General features: G+C 41.4%; 1 long non-coding RNA gene across 1 annotated transcript in view; it reads right to left on the reverse strand.

Annotated features, from left to right (window-relative positions):
• Positions 1–17,844, reverse strand: part of LOC309848576 — a 188,812-nt gene extending 170,968 nt beyond the window's left edge. Inside the window, exon 1 of the long non-coding RNA XR_014303131.1 lies at positions 17,716–17,844. This is a non-coding gene — a long non-coding RNA (uncharacterized lncRNA). The remainder of the gene's footprint in view (positions 1–17,715) is intronic.
• Between the last annotated feature and the right edge of the window lie 686 nt (positions 17,845–18,530).

The raw sequence follows: 18,530 nt of genomic DNA on the forward strand, positions 1-18,530 counted from the left end.
GCAATATTTTGCAGGGGACCACACCCCACTGTTCTCAGGCTAGGAGCACCTTGACCTAAAAGTACAAAAATAGCAGCTGCGGCACTTGCTTTCATCAGGATGATGGTAAGGAGCTTCCTGCAGTGGGCAAGATGACCAGTACTCAGCATCCCAGAAGGAAGCTACCCTACTCCCAAACTGTAAAGTAGGTAAATTGGCTTTGGGAGTCTCCTAAGTCACCTTGGGGTTATTTCTTTTCTCCTCAATACCACACCCCCCACAGGGAGTTAGCAGTCTCCCAGGATCTGGAGCAAAGAGAAGATAATGACCTCCTATCACTGTTGTAAGAATGACCTGAGCAGGGAACTTCATCTAGTAGTTCAAAGACGAATTTTGTTGTTGTTGTTCTAACTAGTAGTTCATACTTTTCCAAGGAAGATGTGTATTGTTCGTTCCCAAATCCACTGGTGTCACATCAGCCACTCCATTGTACATTCCTCCTAGGAAATGCATTTTTTTTAAATGTTCAGTCTTTTATTTTAAAACTATAAACAGTCACCAAAGTAAATAAAGCCATTCTATAACATAAACAGGTCTATATTTTTTACTGCACATCCTAAAGACACAGCAGAAATGGTGGTTGGGAGGCCTTCCACATTTTTGGATGCCAATAGAACAGGCAATAGGCAGTTATAAATGGATACATTTCACTCTGGGGGTAAGAAGACAATTTAAGGAAGTGAGCAGTTCCTGAGCAGGAATGTGGTACAGTATTAAGAATGGAAGAATAATACAATAAAATTCCACACTATATTAAGATAGAAATAGTAGTGAAGAAAATAGCATCCTGACATTAAACTATCCAGAGGCACTTAGGGCTATCTGCCTTAGTGATTTATTCTTACTTCTTCTTCCAGATCATTTATAACAGTTGAATGATGTCACTCCTTATATCTGTCTGGACAGACTTCAGTCTAACACTTACTTATCCTGAGAAATCTTGGTGTGTTCTTAGTAATGTTCTTCTTAGAGGTCAGGTTCAAAGAGAAACAGGAATTTTGAATGGTGGTATTTTGGACACTAGAGAAGGGGTACTAACAGTGAGAGATGGGGTAGTGTTCCCGATGTCTCTTGCATAATCTTATTCAAATTGTGCTTCCAGTGCTGCCTATCTGATGAAGTCAATTCTGACGACCGTTTGAAGCAGACACTGCCAGTTCCTACAGTGAAAAATCCTCTGGTGAGTTTAGCTGCCTTCAAGTGACAGGATACGTGAAAATACATGCAGAGTAAGGAGAGCTGTCAGTTAAACTTAGGTTTCTGAGGATCACCTGGCCAACGAGAATTCCTAGTAAACCATGACCAAAAAACCCTGCTTCATTTGGAAAATAGTAAGAGCCCTCATCAGATTAGCTTTATACTCTTTTGAATGAATAATCTTTCATGTTCTAAGTGCAACCCTTTCTGTTAATACTAGAGAACCCAAATGCAAAGAAGTCCCGTTGAAATTCTGAAGGCACAATCTAAGCATACATTATGCCAATATCCTTGATCAAAAACTTCAGTATCCTTAAATCTCTATCTCTATCTCCAAGTCTTACCTGGTACATATCCAAAAGTTTTGCTGCTGTTAAATCTGTCTCAACTTCCTATAATTTTCAAGGAGGAGAAAAATTGGGGTAATATAGGTGCCATCATTTCACACCACGTCAAAGTATATTGACTGACTATCTACAAAGAGCGAAAAATGAAAAGTGGAAAGCAGAGAGGAAAGAGGTGGAGGAGAAGAAAGGGAAAGAGGAAGAAGAGAAACAGAACCAAGCAAAAGAAGAAGGAAGAGGAGAAAGAAGAGGGGGAAAGGGGCAGAGGAAAGTAGACCAAAGCAGAGAGAAGAAGAAGGGAGAGGGACAAGAACACAAAGGAGAGGAAATCAAAGCAGAAACTGTGCTCAGCCTCACTAGCTGATACTACTGTGACCCTGTTCCCCATCACCTCACATGCTTGCCTGCGTGGTCACCCTCCACGCCTGTGGTGATGCCCCTTTCTTATACTCACAAATACATTAGAGAAATTACAGTATTTCTAAAGCTTTTGTCATTTGCTTTTATGTAGCCAACTTTCAGAGGGGTTTTAACCAAGGGGCTAGTCACTTCCCTTCCAGGAAATGTGCAAAGCGTCCTGTTTGTAAGTTACTGTGATGATACAGCAAGAGTCATTTTATTCCAGGTTTTATTTTGGTTTTGATCATGTTGGATTTTGATAATTTTGTCATCAGGCATAATTTTAAAAATAATGTAATTATGGAGTGCATAACGCAGGTGAAATGTAATTATTTGGACTCCCAGGAAATGAGCTCTTATAAGCAAAGTAGCAACTTGAAGGAGGATCAGGAAACCATGTGTCATCCTCCTCTGATTGAGTGGTGCTGCCATCTGTACTGGGCTGAATCCAAGCAAGCAACCAGCCAGCCAGAAGGCTAAAGGCAGGATCAATGAGTTGCAACCCCAAGGAACATCTGGTTCCTTGATGTTAGGCACAGAAATTCCATAAATGGTTAGAACCAGAGTGTCTTCAGAGAAAACATAAAAAATGCAAAGTCTACTATTTCCTCCTGCCAGCTGAACCTTCTCTACTTTGGCCCTCTCTCACAAGAAAATATAAGGCATGGCCTAACAATAAAACAGTTGCTGTAGACTGTCTGTGTCATTCCCCCCAACCCCAAAAAGAAATTTATACATTGAAACATATTCTCTAGTGTGACAGTATTTAGAGGTGGGTATTGAGAGGTGAGTAGGTTAGAAGAGCAGATGCCCCATAAATGGACTTAGTGCTCTTGTAAGAGAGACCTGAGAGAGCTCCCTTGACTCTTCCTCCATGAGAGGGCACAACCCTGCGAGACTGCCAGCACCTTGACTTTGCCCTCCCACCTCCCAAACTGTGAGAAATAAATTGTTGCTAAGCCACTCGGTCGATGATGTCTAGATAACATAGATTACGACAGTAATAATTTGGGAGGTAAAGTTCTCTGGTAGACAACATGTAACTTCAGAGCAAGCACTGGTTCAATGCCTGACACAAAGCAAGTGTTCAATTAAATCAATGACCTGTTCATTCTGGAACAGCTTGGGATTGGAAAGAGGACTGACTTCAACCTAGACTAGACCCAGAGATGACCAACATTTCTGAGTTTTTTCCTCCCCTAAGACCAGAGAATTTGAGGAGCTGTTCAGAGACCCAGTCCTCTAAGGATTGCTCCACACTAGGTAGCTAGACAAAGATGGGATGAGCAGGATCTCGGTATGTGTTTGCCATATTATAAAATGGACATCTGTGCCCGAATTTTAAATTGTATCTTGCTTCAGTTGGTGCAGACAGCAGAAGTACAAGGCATATGGAAAAAGAACAAACAAATTGCCAGTATCTTCAGAGCACTCCTGAAGGCCTCTCACGTATGAAGCACATTCTGTTTTCCTTTGGGTTTTGATCTTAGTTTCACCTAAAAAGGAAAAATGCCTTTTTATTTGACTTGTTTGCAATTTTTAAAACTTATTTTGTAAATATTTTATAATATTTAAAACAGTATATAATGAGGACTCTATGCTTCTTACAGCAGAAAATAATTAATAATACTTGGCACTTAATGGTACTTTTCATCATTAAATCTCTTTGTAGACATTAATTAAGGGAAAGATACTTCATCTTTTTAAAGTTGCTGTTATGCTCCCATCATTGCATTTCATGAATATCAGTTGCAAGGTGAAGTGAAATATGTAGAATCCAAAATAAAAATCTGCCAGAGGTTTGCTTGAGAGGTAAAAATAAGCCTTTCTGTGCTTTTTATTGTACTCTGCCTTCAATTCGGTTTTAAATAACTTTTATTCATGGCTTTACCTTAAAATCTATTTCTTCTTTGATTACAACTACTGTGATATTGTATTAAAAACAAATATTTTGAGAAGTATTTTGAATTATTCAGATGTAAAATCTTCATGAATAAAGGCACCAAAGCACTCCTATTGGCGGAGAGATAGTTGAGCTGGCAAAGTTGGAGCAGCCCCCTGCTTTTCTATCCTGGAAAGAAAGAGGTTCATTTGGTGAGAGAGATGCTCCTTTTGATCTTTCTTCCTCCTCCCTCCAAAGGGACACAATTGATCCACTTTCAGCCTCATTTTTTACAGCCTCATTTCAATGGTCTTCTTCTTCCAGAATCCTCCTCTCTTTGGTTTCTGATGTCTGGATTTTTAAAACATAATCCTTTTATTTTATAATTTGGTATAATAAGCTTCGTCTCCTTCTTCTCCTGTAAAATAGCTCCCAGCAGGCCCAGAGCTCCAACCTCTTCTCACATTTGTATCCTCCCTGCCTTGGAGACTCACTCCTGTCTCACCCACACTCATTCCTCTGTCAACACCTGGAGTTTCGCTCTCACTGCTCCAGCAATCAAGATGCTTAACTTTATCTTCAACTTCTCCCTTCTTACTGACTCCTTGCCAGAATTCTTTACATGCAAACCATACCATGTCCTCCTCTTCATGTTGAGTTTCTGACAAGAGTAGCCCTCTGTAAGAGTGCTCTACTTCAATACCTCTGTTTTCTATGCCCCCCATTCATTCTTCAAATGAAATCAACTGATTTCTGCCCTCAAGACCCCCTGAACAGGGGCCTTGGCACTCAACAAATAAAACCAACCATCATCTAAGTGCCATATCCAGTAGATGCCTTCCACCCAACACCTCCTCCTTTAATATCATTCTCCTCTGGTTCCCCACATTCCTGTTGTATGCTCTTTTTCTGTCTTTTTCAGGGTTCTCATCTCCCCGAATGTTAGTGTTACCATGAATTCTGTCCCCTGAGGGACTTCCTGAAGCCTAAACTGTCAGCCCCACCCACAACCACAGATCGAACATATTCTACCCAATTCTGTTTTTTAGCACCTTGTTTCCTTCTGCCTGGGGTGTCATTCGGCCCAGAAAACTCCTTATTGGTCTTCAAGACCCAATTCAAGAAGAATTCTCAAATTCTCTCTCTTTTCTCCTGTCTCCCTCCACCTTTCCTAACCCTGACAGCAGTTGGTTCCTTCCTCAGCCCTCCATAACTTCGTGTGTGTGTGTGTGTGTGTGTGTGTGTGTGTGTGTGTGTGTGTGTGATATGTCTATACTTGAAGATTTCTCAAGGAAAGGGATTCAAGCTTAATTATCTTTGCATTCTTGGCACATAGACTAGTTGGAATAAGTCGGGTCAAGATGACTATTTCGTGTTAGGGAATGAAAGAGAATAATAATGTGAATTTGGTTCAAGGTTACTTTTTCTTTGTTTTACTCTCCAAGCGCCTAATGAACAAAGCAAAGATTATAAATCAGACAAGAATGTTGAGAGAGAATGTAGCTCCCCGTTGCTTCTCTTTGTATCTCATAGAGGTATGCCCAAATTTTGGTGGTATTGGCAGGCCACACAAAGTGAGGCATCTGCCAAGTCAGGGAGATTAAGCACGTGAATGTGTTTTCTTTTGTAGCCATAGCCATGTCAGAACCCAGAAATATCTTTTTTCACTATATAAAAAGACAAATTTGCAACTTGCTAAATGAGCAACCTCCAGCTTAATAGCAGGTTCCTAGCCTCCAGAACTGGGTCAAACTTCCCTTACTTATACTGATACTTTACAGCTGAGGAATTTTTTCATGTCCATTTAGCTGCTTTTTGTGGTCAGGCCAGACTAAGTTTATAAGAGTTTTGTAAATATTAAATGAAATAGTCAATGAGTAAAGGACCAGCTGGCTGGAGTAAAGCATTGACTGTGTAGTCCATTGTCCTATAACTCACTGACAGTGGGGGTAACTCACATGTGCTGGGTATGATAGAATCAGCTTCTCATTATGGGATACTTGACGTAAGCAGCTATCTGAGACAACCTAGGGACCCCAGTCTAATAAGACTAGTTGAGTTTGAGGAATGCGATTTCCTTTTGTCTATCCTTCACTATAATTCTGATATTATATTCTATCTTCATACTACTTCCCATTCAGTTGTAAAAGGCCAACTCAACTGTACTAATGTGAATGATGATACATCATGACTCCATTAAGAAACCCCCTCATGAATGATTTAAGATTGAAGCAGATGAATGTGTATGTTTATGTATGTATGCAAGTTAATTCAGATAAACTCAAAATTCTTTCTGTTTAAGGTGAACTTTGTGTCCTAAGAATTCTATTTTATGTGTTATCACTTTTGCATACAAAGTAGCAACAGAACTACTGATAACTTCAGCAAGGATTTAATAACAACTTTCCAAATGTCTCTAGAGATACAAAATAACTGTAGTTACCTAAATAACAAATTACCTATATTACCTATATAATATTACCTATAATAAAAGATAAATTATATTTAGAGAGCCTTCTACGTGCCAAGGTCTATGGAAGACCAGTCTTTGGATTCAGGGACCTTGCAAATGTGTTCATAAGGCAAAACATATTCATGAGAAACATTAAGGAACAGTATGGAGTTGGGGGAAATTGGAAGGGGAGGTGAACCATGAGAGACTATGGACTCTGAAAAACAATCTGAGGGTTTTGAAGGGGAGGGGGGTGGGAGGTTGGGGTACCAGGTGGTGGGTATTATAGAGGGCATGGATTGCATGGAGCACTGGGTGTGGTACAAAAATAATGAATACTGTTATGCTGAAAATAAAAAATAAATAAATAAAAGAGTATATTTAATCACATGTTACATAATGCTATTGAATGAAATGCTATAGACTAGGGAAGATGTGGGAGCATATAACGAGCCTGCACATCACTGCAGGAGCAACAGGTCTTTTGAAGTCGAGCAGTTTTGGGTTGAAGTTCAGTACCTGCCAGGTAATTTTAACCTCAGGCAGCACTTTACTCATCCCTTTAAGTGTAAATTTCTTTAACTGTGAGGGTAATTCATCTGTACAACTGACTGGTCAGTTCTGCACCCCCAAGTTTTCTCCTGTGCAATGTTGCTTTCAGAACAAGTGAGGCAATATGAATCCATTAATATTTTATTTGATTTTGATGATTCTGACCAAGTCAGAAAAATGCACATCATCTCTTTCTAGAAGGTGCTGTGGCCTAAGGCTCGAACCAACTCTTGAACACAAAATCCAGTCACCTTCTTGATAATCTCCTGCTTTTTCATTCAAACTTCTCTTAAACCTGTCCCTCTGCCTTCTTCCAGTGGTGGAGCCAATGTGGCTGCACATTATTGCCCTTTGATTACTATTTATTTTTCACCTGAAATGTAAAATTATGACCATTATGTGGAGCGGGTCCTGGAAAGACAGAGTAAGTATTTTCTAGTAAAAAGAAACAGTAAATTCAAAGCTTTGAGGCAGAAACAAATGGGACATAGTCAAGTGGAAAGAAGAAAGTCCAGTGTGTCTGGGACATAGAGAACAGGGGAGACAGTGATGGAAAGTGGGGGTGTGAGAAGGAGGCAACGGTCAGATCAGGCAGACATGTTAGAAAATATGGATTTCTTCTAAGAACAATGCAAAGCTGTGGGTGGTTTAAGCAGTGAGGTGACATGATTAGATTCATGACTCAAGGCTCATTCTTACTGTTAGATATTTATTAGGGAGTGAGAGTGAAAGCATGTAGACCAGTCAGGAGACCGTTTCCATACTCTGAACTGGAGGTGAAGGTGTTCAAGCTAATATTATAGCAATGAACTGTAAACAGAATAAAAGGTCTCAAAATACATCAAATTTATATTTCCAACAAATGTAACGCATCTGAGGAATAGAAAGGCCAGTGCCACTGGAAAGAGCAAGAAGAGTGATGGGAGGGCGAAGTCTGAGAGGTAAACAAGAATCCTATCAAAGTGACTAAGTTAGGAAATGTGCTGTCATAGTTGGCAGAATCTATTGTCAGATTGGATGTGGGAGTCAAAGGGAAAGAGATGAACTAGAGATGATTGGTTTCGAGGGCTGTGGCAAGAGCCGTTGAGGAGCTAGTGGTATCATTTATGGTGAAGACAAAGTCCTGGGGAAGAATAGGTTTTGGGAGGTGGAATCCAGAGGTATATTTTAGACATGATAAGATAAATAATAGTAACTGCTGCGTATGAATGCTGGAGCCACTAATTGACTGAATGTGTATAAAGCACTTGGCTAATGAGACATATACATAGTAAGAACTCAAAAGCTATTGTTGCTTTCATTGTCAACATTATTATACATACAACTGTCTTCACTAACTGGAAAGTTTACTAAAAGAAGCTCCATTTTTCCATGGCTTCACTAGCCCATCATTTATGGACCCCAGCACTGCATGTTGCATTTCTTAGAAAATGTTGGGTTGGCACCTTTCCCTTATGTGCGTGCAATTGATTTTTTGTAAACGGAAAGAAGTGAAGTAGGGTAAATGTCATTTACAAAGCCGCTATGTATCTGATTTTTTTTTTTTTTTCTCATGAAGATTAAGGAGTTTTCACAGATGGATTACATTCTTTCCATCATTAGTTAAGCTCATCTTAGTGAAAATTCTCCTCAGGAAAATATCTGAGAAAGGCAGATCAATCTGACTATGCAAAGAAATCCACTTCATATAAAGTCAGAATATCTGAAAGGAGTTAGAGGTGGAAGAGAAGAACCAGGGATTTCCCACCTCCCTCCACATCTGCCCCCACATCTGCTCTGCCACCACCATCTCCAGATGATAAACGGTCACCCTCTTGACACATCCATATACTAAGAAAGGAACAGCAATGCAGACCGTGATCTCCACACACGACTACACATAACTTTCACTTGCCTTCAGGGTGTAAAAGGCACCAGGACACCTTCTGGGAGTCCGCTGAGGGGAAGCAATGATTTAGATCCACCCTCTTCATCAACATCTCTGAAGCAGAAAGCCAAATGAATAACCAGCAAATAGATATCACTTCCAGACAAGGTGCCAAAAATCAAAGCTAAGAAGGACAAACGTTGATCTTGAATGTGGTCCTGGGTTTGTGTAGGCAGTGGGTAGATACATGTGGATATAGTTGGCCATTCTTACCAAGGGCCAGGAAAGAAGGATAGACTAGGGAAATGTTGCTGCAACTTTCTTCAGACCAATGCCTGCGGACCACGTGCGACACCTCAGATGTTCCTGAGGATGACCGTCAGTTCACAGGAACTGCCAGAGGAATGCTTCAGGATGACTCTGATCATTCCAACTCTTAGATCCTTACATGGTTCACACTGGTCGATTCCTTGTCTGCCTTGCAAGAGGCTGAATTTGTCATTTTTAATTGACAAGAAAAGTCTGAAATCAGTCAAAGACAGATGTAAGAAGTGCTGAGAGTCATTTGAAAATGCTACTAAGTAAAGGTCTGTCCCCCAACGGGCATTTTGCTTTTAAGGAACAAGCAGAGATGAAGCAAGTGTGTTTGGGAGTGTGTTTCTTTCTGTGGACATGGCTATTTCTCACATCACCTGTACATCATGTAAAGTGACATTTCCTCTGGTCCTCACGTGTTTTCTTTCAACAGCAGAGGAACTGTTCATGTGCAAGACACGTGGCTGTCAGCCCATGAAATCGTCCTTTTCAGAAAGCTTAATCCAGGACCCCTAGGGTCCCAATTTGTTTCCTAAAGGTCATGTGTTTTTCTTCTTCTTCAGATAATACATATCCCAAGGATAGCACTCTGTAAGTTGAATCTTAAAAGCTCCAAAGCACAAGGAATGAGCATTTAAAACTGGGGTGTCAAGTAACCATTAGCAAAAGAGAACAAGCAATCCATCCACAATGTTCTGCACACCTTAGTAACAACAAGACAATAAGAGGGCAGGGAGAATTTGCATATTTAATATATATGATCTGAATATGCACATGAGAACAGACTCAAAGATGTAAAGTTTAATACAGCAAGACAAGGTGGAGCAGAAGCAAAGAAAGTACATTGAGAAATCATTGTACCTTTCTTCTTTTTAATTAGAGAAAAAGTTATTTGTATTAAAGTGTTAACCTGGGTCAAGCCTTTTTCCAGGGAGTTAACTATGCCAATCCTCTTAATTATAATCGTACCAATCTGTGTGATAAAATCTCCACAAAGCCTGCTTAGGCATTTTTCAGTTAAGGAAAATGTATTATGTATGCTTCAGTGTCCCGAACTGAAGGTTTATTTAAAGCTGTAAATAGTTTCACACTCGTATTATCACTTTAAAGAAAGACAAGAAATAACCCAAATAAGCTTCCTGCCTCCGACCTTCTGTGGTGGTGCCTCCTAAAGATTTGTGAGCACAGCTCGCCTTTTAAGTTCCAAAACTTTATTCCAGAATCTTCTTTTTTAGCAAGATGGAATCTGTGACAGTAAATGGCACCAGGAATCAAACAAAATAACGACATAAACAATGGCCATAACAGTTCCTCTGGGTTCTTCTAGGCCAGTGATGGTCACTGTTCAGGCTGCAGTTTAGAACCCCGGTGCATGAAAGAAAATCACATGGTTCCAGAATCTCCCAGGTGTTGAACGCTACAATTTTCTCAAAGATCTTTTAGTCCCTAAGAGCAATAGCATAGGCAAAAGCAAAGAATGTGAACACTAGTGGGCATCTAAACCCTCCTGGGCTCTGTTCATTGTAAACGGTGGTCCATGACTGTCCTATCTTTACCCACTTGGGAGGAATAGGAAAATGGCACCCTAGATCCCTGCCTCTGTACACCAACGCTATCTCTTGGAGAAGCAGGGAGGTAGGGAGCTACAGTGTAGTTCTATAATCAAAGTTACATGTTTTTCTGCCATATGCTTGCTCTGTCCTCTTTATTAGCCCAGAAGATCATGTCAGATACACTTGGTAGAAGAGGGATTAGCCAACTAGAGCTGACACATTCCATTCCAGAACCAGAGAGACGCTGACAGATTCCTCTAATCCATCTGTCTGCTCTTAGCAAGGACCCTGGGATGTTACCTATACTGCTTCCCTAAAATAGGAAGAGTAGTTCTAGGATATGGCTGGTGGCTTTTAACCCACGCACTAAGTCTTCAGTGGTGGGATTCCTTGTGTACAAAGTCTTGCTCTGTGACACTGAAGGTGACCAGTATTAATGTTGGTTTCAACTGGGGGATCCCTATGAAGACCCTCCTTGGATATGTATTGTATTGTATTGTATTGTATTGTATTGTATTGTATTGTATTGTATTGTATTGAGGCACCAAGAGCTTGAGTAACCAGTTTTAGAAAAGAACATGTATTCTGAATGCTTTGCAAACACGTTTCAGGTGTTTTAAGAAAAACCAAAGGGAACTGTGTATTGAACCAAGTGGTTTGGATTTGCTTAACTTCCTAGAATTGAGAGAATTACTTGGCTTAAATCAGTTGGTATCAGCAAAGTGGGGAGTCTTAATGAAACTGCCCTTTGAGATAGTGGATTTTAATAATCAAAATAAAATATCACTTTCAAAAGCTAATGTTTCAAATCCATACAGCATTTGTGGCTGTTATGTCTCTGCTAAAAGTTAAAACAAAATCACATGTGTAGACCAGCAAGGGGCAGATGGGACCAGTTGCCAAGGGAGAGAGACTCAACCTGTTTGCCAGTTGCAGTGGCCATAGGAAATGAAGAGCCCTGACAGGGATTCTATTCTAGGCAAGCTGACAGACCACTTCTGAAAGGCTCCACCACACTTCACTTCCTCTAGTCCAGATCATCAGGGAAGCTGAAACTATCAGGAGAGGGACCACACTCCCAAGAAGGGACAAAGAACACATAGGATCCTCCCTACTTGGGTCCCTACTGCTATGGCTAAAGAGAAGAGGGGAGATAGGGTAATGTGTAGAGATTATTCCAGAAACTATATCTAAAATGGTCATAGGTCATTACCATGAAGGATTGTTGAGACTATCAGATATTAATGTCCATTCTAAGAGGTAGAAGGTCAACGAGGTCTTTATGTGCAGATCAAGCTCCTTGGCTTGGAAACCTTCTGTAAGGAGGCAGAACATGCCAATAAGCCAAAGGCCCCCTCTGCTATCTTCTTACTCTCTGTTGCACAGCCATGCAAAGACCTAGAAGTCACTACAGCAAAAGGTCCAAGAAAATTTTAAACTCTTCTTCCCTTTTCTCCACCCTAATCCAAGACATTTTTCTGTTCTTTGAAGGAGTTAACAGCATTGGGCTGGAAGTATTTACCTGTTAGGACTTTCACATTCTACTCTTGCATGGGTGAAGAAACTATGAGAAACTAAGGTGAACAGGCTTAACACCCATGCTCACCTTAGTTTCTCATAGTTTCTTTTTTGAGTTCACTGGGAACTTCAAACTCATCTTTGTCTCTTTGTGCAAGCCCACTGGAGAACAGCCCTTGGCCTGAACTAAGGGCTATGAAGAAGTGTCCCAAAGGGCATGTGTACACTAGATTATCATGCATATTGGGCAGTGAGGCACATCATGTATTGCTTTAACCAAGCCACAAGAGGTTATGCCCTGGAAGTCCTAAGAAAAGTCTTCCTTGAATTTGGTCACAAAATATGGAGCACAGGTGAGTTGTACTCTACAAAGTCAAGTGTGGTTTTGTTGCACTTACTGAGTTCCAGTGTGATTCATTTGTCTCAGCAATTGGACATCTGTGTCCACAAAATGGAGGGCATCCAGCCAAGTGCGGGAATGTTCTGATAGAGTTTGGAATTTGTGTGTAACATTTTCCATGCTCTGCTGAATTACTGGTGGAAAGCAAGATGCTGCCTAATGAAAAACATCACAAAAGAAGCATAGGATATATTTTTCCTGGGACTATTAGTGACTAAGCAGTTTAGTTTTGCCCATTATCACAGCTGAAAAGTTAGAGATGACATTGCATATGTTGTATTAGTGCCTTACCTTAAAATTTTTATTTTATTTTATTTACCTTCCCATAGTCTCTTTTTCTTCTTCCTCATTTGGCCTTTGCAACTTCCTGGTGAAAGGGGAAAGCTGGTGTTGCATAAATTTCACTGGAGGAAAATCACACATAAATAGGTTAAAAGACCTGCTTTAGGGTTCCATGACTCCAATTGATTGTGTATCAGAGGGCTCTTGGCAAGAAATTTGGATAATTTAAAGAAAATTTAATAAAGTGTATTACTACAAAACCCTGGGCAAAGGTAGAGAAATAATTAAAGATTGTGCAAGAGGCTGAGGTTGGCAAAGGCCTGGTAAAGGGGCAAAATGAGACCCCAAATACCTAAGGGTCTCTAAGAGGAGGATGAACTTCAGTCAAGGGATGCAACCAACCGAAAACAAGCCTGAGTGGCAAAATCCAGGGGAATAAACACCCAACTCAACTCTCCTCCATACCCCATCTGGCATGCTGCTTGTGTCATCTCTTCTCCTCCCCAACCATTAACCAGACCCCACTGAAAGCCAAAAGGCAAAGAAATCTATTAGTGGAGTCTAAAGAATGGAGCCTTCAGGGAGTACTTCCGGGAAGGAAGACTCTACAAAAGATGGTCTGTTGAGTCACCTTCACAAAAAGCCAAGCCTACTGATTGCTAGTTCCAGGATCCCTCAATGCCTCATGTGTCATTCGCTGTTGTTTCCCAGATAACCAAGGACAGGTGTGTTATAACCAAGGTTATAACCACTCTTGCTGGTGACTGAGTGACTCCTGACAGTCCCAGGAGTAAGCCTGGCAAAGATAGGCTTCTGCTTTCAGTTCAATCTAATTCAGAAAGCATGCTTGAGTTTTGTAACATGAGCTACATGTGGAGAGATCACCAGCTGTTACCATGACCACCTCCTCTTACTTTTCTCGAAGGCACTTTCTAAGTCTGGTCTTATCCCCAAAACACACACACACACACACACACACACACACACAGAAAGGCACATGCACTCAAAAGTTTACATAGGAAGATAAGAATGAAGCACAGCTTGTGTTTCTGGCTCAGATGCTACAAAGTTAATTTTAGTTGGAAAACTCCTTAATAGACTTCCAGGAAAATACCACTCCAAACAGTAGAGCTCCCATTAACAGCTGTCTGTTGTTTACTCAGTGACACCCTGAGCCAATCTCTAAGTCCAGATCCTCAAATCTTTCTCTGAAATTAGTCACTTTGATGAGGCTCATGATGATATAAAAGCAGTTGCTACTGAAAGGAATTGTTACCTTTGGTGGTGGTGGTGGTGGTGGTGGTGGTGGTGGTGGTAGTGGTAGTGGTGGTGGTTAGGGAACAAATAAGTACATATAAGTATACACGGATGGATGGATGGATGAGATGATTGGATGGCTGGATAAAGGGACGGATGTGTGGGGAAGCGGGTAGGTAGACAAATGGTATTAGCTGGTGAGATGCCTAAATTATAACCACTACCCCTATTTCTGCTTCTGTACCTTCGCTTGCTAACCCATGAGGAGATGGAAAAATACCAGCAGACTTTCTACAGGCACTCTGTAACCACACAACCCCTACCCAGAATTGAACCTAGCAGAGTGGCCGCTCCCAGACCCCCACCCAGCTCTGGGCCGAGAGATAACAGCCATCTGGTACCAGAGAAACCCCCACCCAGAATTGGACATGACAAAGTGACTGCTCCTGGACCCTTCACCCAGCTTTGGGTACAGAGGATAATAACCATCTGGCACCCCGCGGCTTGACAGGGAGACCACGGCCAATCCTGAGGTGACACATACCCTAGCGGTGCCAACCAAGCAGTTTGAAGAATGACAGCCCTTTGACCTAACCAATAATCTGTTCCCAGACTTTTCCCACTCTGTAGCGCGCCAGTCATATTATGGAGTTGCTGTTTGATTTTCCCGTGGTATATAGTGATTTGTTACGAGACACTATGATGTATGCTAAGTCCCTGCCTCCCCAAATAGTGTATAAAAAGTGCTGTGATCCTGAGCTCAGGACCTCTTAGCATCACCAGCAACGAGTACGCGGAGGTCCCGGTTTGAATTCGTAATAAATGACCCTTGCTGCTTGGCTTTGACTCTGGACCCTGGTAGTCGTCTTTGGGGGGTCTCGAAATTTGGGCACAACACTGGAAGATGGAAGAATGAAAGTGAAGGAAGTATCTACCTAACTCTCCCTTCACTATTCTTGGTGAAAATGAGCATGAGGTCCCTCTAAATCCTGAGAAGAAGGATTCAGAAAATAGGCTATAGAGGCCAGAATCTTGGCTTTACATTCTGATCCAGGGATGCCTGGGTGGCTCAGTCCTTAGGTGTCTGCCTTTGGCTCAGTTCATGATCTCAGGGTCCTGGGATCAAGTCCTGCAGAGGGATGCTTGCTCAGCGGGGAACCTCCTTCTCTCTCTGCCTCTGCCTGCCACTCTGCCTGCTTGTGCTCTCTCTCTCTCTCTGACAAATAAATAAATAAAATATAAATAAATAAATAAATAAATTCTGATCTAGCTTCAAATTATAACCTGAGGTGCCTTCTCTGTGTCTCTACAAGAAGCTGTCCCTCTCACCACACAGCTGGCTTGCTCTTTGGCTGGTGGCTCTTTAGCTTTGGGCCCTTTAGGGATAAAGGTCACCCCATGACCCTTAAGTCATAAACCTCTATTAAAATCAACCTTTTCACTAAAAAAAGTCAAATCATGCCTGAACACACATTTGTCAGAAAAAAAAAAAAAATATTGAAGTAGAAATTGCACTCAAATATCTGTGACCAGATTGGCTTGAAAATAAAACATTTCAAAGAATTTTATCATATATTAGTGATGCATATAGAAGTCAGCAAGCTGTATTGAGAAACGGAACCTTAGAAACTCAGCTCGGGCATTTACTTGTTTGGGAGACCTTAGGCAATCTATTTAACCTCTCTGAGTCTCCACTGAAGGTGGTATAAATGGGTATCCTTCTGGCTAAAACTGTCTAGCAGATGTGATTCCTTTGGATCATATGCTGTTTTAAACACATGTAAGTCAAGACTTTAGAGTTGGGAAACATCTAGATTTTTTTTTAATTTAATTTTATTTTTTTCAGTGTCCCAAGATTCGTTGTTTATGCACCACACCCAGTGCTCCATACAACACGTGTCCTCCTTAATACCCACCACCAGACTCTCCCACCCCCCACCCCCCACCCCTCCAAAAGCCTCAGTTTGTGTCTCAGAGTCCACAGTCTCTCATGGTTTGTCTCGAAACATCTAGATTTTTCTTTTCTTTTCTTTTCTTTCTTTCTTTCTTTTTTTTTTTTTTTTGGAAAGTAAGAAGGTCTGACAGCACTGGGCCCATATCTCTACACAGTACCCACTCAATTGCCCCCTTCAACTGGGCATCTCTTCTCCAGATCTCCAGAGTCCCTACCACTCCCTACTGCCCACCAACCACCTTCTTTCATCGGAGATACCCACTAGTTACCAAAGCCCAGGGAGTTGCAATCTTTGTGCTCATGTATAAAAATAAAAGTGGTATTTAAGCTGGGATTGTTGTGAAAAACACATAAAACCAAGTGAGTGAAGGGCTCAGCTCAGCACATATTTGACATATGATCGTCCTGGGACACAGATCACTCCCTTCTCTTCACTGGCATTTATTCGTTAATTCAATAAACACTACCTGTTCACTATATGTCAGACCAGGTCCCAAGTGCGGATAAGAAGATAAATATGACACAGCCGACCCTCAAAAGGCTTGCATTCCTGTAAAGGGAGAACGATCTGTAAACAAATAGAACAGCCATTTGATCAGTCTGCTCTTTCTTTCCAACCTGCAATGCTTCCCTGAGGGCATCTGAAAAAGTAAAGAAAACTTTGGAGGGTTTATAAATGATTCCTTGAAAAATATTGCTCAAGATTGCAAGGGATGCTCTAAGCCTGGAGTAAGGAAGTCTCCACAGGGAGTTTTCTAAATCTGTTAGTTTTACCAGATTAGACATGTTCTTATGAAGTTTATTTACATTTTATGCTTGAATGGGAAATTGCAAGGTCTTGTGTTATAAGATCAGAGGACCTTGACGGAACACTTCAATCCCACTCTACCTATTCCTCCCGACTTCAGAGAGATGAAAATTAAACCTCACTCCCAGTCTAATGGAGGGAGTGAATGGAAAATGGAATCATCAAAGTCTGGAGAACTAATTGCACCTCAAGCTCAATTTTAATACAAAATAGCCCTGGATTTGCATTTGCAGAAATCCACCTTCCTGCACCATGTACACTCGAAATCCCCAGAGAGCCACAGCTTGCTGTATGTCTAGAAGTATACGTGTGACGTGTTACGGAGTATAGTCACAAGACACGTGGTAATAACGCAAACGCTGAGGTCCTCAAGTGCCCTGACCTCTATCACTCTGCGCCAGAGCTTTCTTCTGCTCACTCCACGCCATGCTCGGGCTTTCATTCTTCTCAAAATCAGCTGTGTAGTAATTTTACCCTGAAAGACCCCCCCCTCGTCGTTAAGTAATTAACTGCTCTTTTGTTGTGTAAAAGTACCCCTCCTCCCCTTGCAATGAAAAGACCCTTCCCCCAGGGTTGAACTCAATGTAACTGCTCTTTTGCCTTTCTGTAACCGCTTGGCTTTTAGGGCATGACACTTGACTCCTGTTTGAACAAGATACCCTCTCCTAATAGCCGGGGCATGGTCACGTAGGCAAGGGGGCTGCATAGTCACATAGACAGGATGTCTTTCTGCTGAAGTAATAAGATTAAAACTTCCCCTCTTTGTTTCCCCTTCCCGCCTTTCTCTTCGCGCGAGGGGGTCTTCCAGGGCCAATCCACTAACACCAAGTATGCCTTTTTTCAAATGTTCAAATTGTCAGCCAATCGGCCCCGTCCCATCCGGGACTTGTTTGTACCTGTCTATAAAAATCCTGCACCACCCCAGCCTGGTGTGCTCAGCTAGCAGGAGCTGCTGACCACCCGCAGGTGCGCGCTGACCACCCGCAGGCGCCTGCGTAACAATAAAGAACCTCTTGCTGATTGCATCCTGTGGCAGTGTTGGATTCTTGGGTAAGGGGATCCGCGGGTCTTTCAACCCCGTTATTCTAGACTTCTGAGACCAGTTCATAGACATTTACAGGTGGCCCCAATAACAAAAGGAAGACATCTGTATTTATCAGATTTGCAAAACATGAATGTCAGGGCTTGGAGCTTATGTTCAAAAGCTCTGTTCTTTCTTAAAAAAAGAAAAAAAAATCACTATGATGTGGAGGGAAGAATATGTATCTTTGAGATATGATAGACCCAAGTATAAACCCTTGTTCTCGCAATTATTAGCTCAGTACCCTTGGGCAAAGGACTCAACATCTCTAGCCCAAGTTTTCCCAACTGTTACAGCTCATAGTAAAAACAATGAGTAAATTACATTAGACCACCAGAGGGCCTGACAGAGAGTGGGCACTTGGAAGTGTACTTGTCCATTACCATTCAAATAAAGTATGATTATTGGTTCTACATTGTAATGGTAATGGTAATAGGTCTCCCTCATATGCTGCCTAAGATGCACAGGCAATCAGCTAGAGGATTTCATAGACACTTACTAATCTTTGTAAGAAACTACATATCATTTGTGAAATCTTTACTCAGAGATTAACTTAAGTCAGTGCTTTGTGTGAATTAACCTATTCCATTCTCAAAACAACTATTATTATGCTAATTTGATAAATGAGGA

Source organism: Mustela nivalis (genome assembly GCF_964662115.1).
Source record: "Mustela nivalis genome assembly, chromosome: 15".
In the NCBI taxonomy this organism is placed as follows: Eukaryota; Metazoa; Chordata; class Mammalia; order Carnivora; family Mustelidae; genus Mustela; species Mustela nivalis.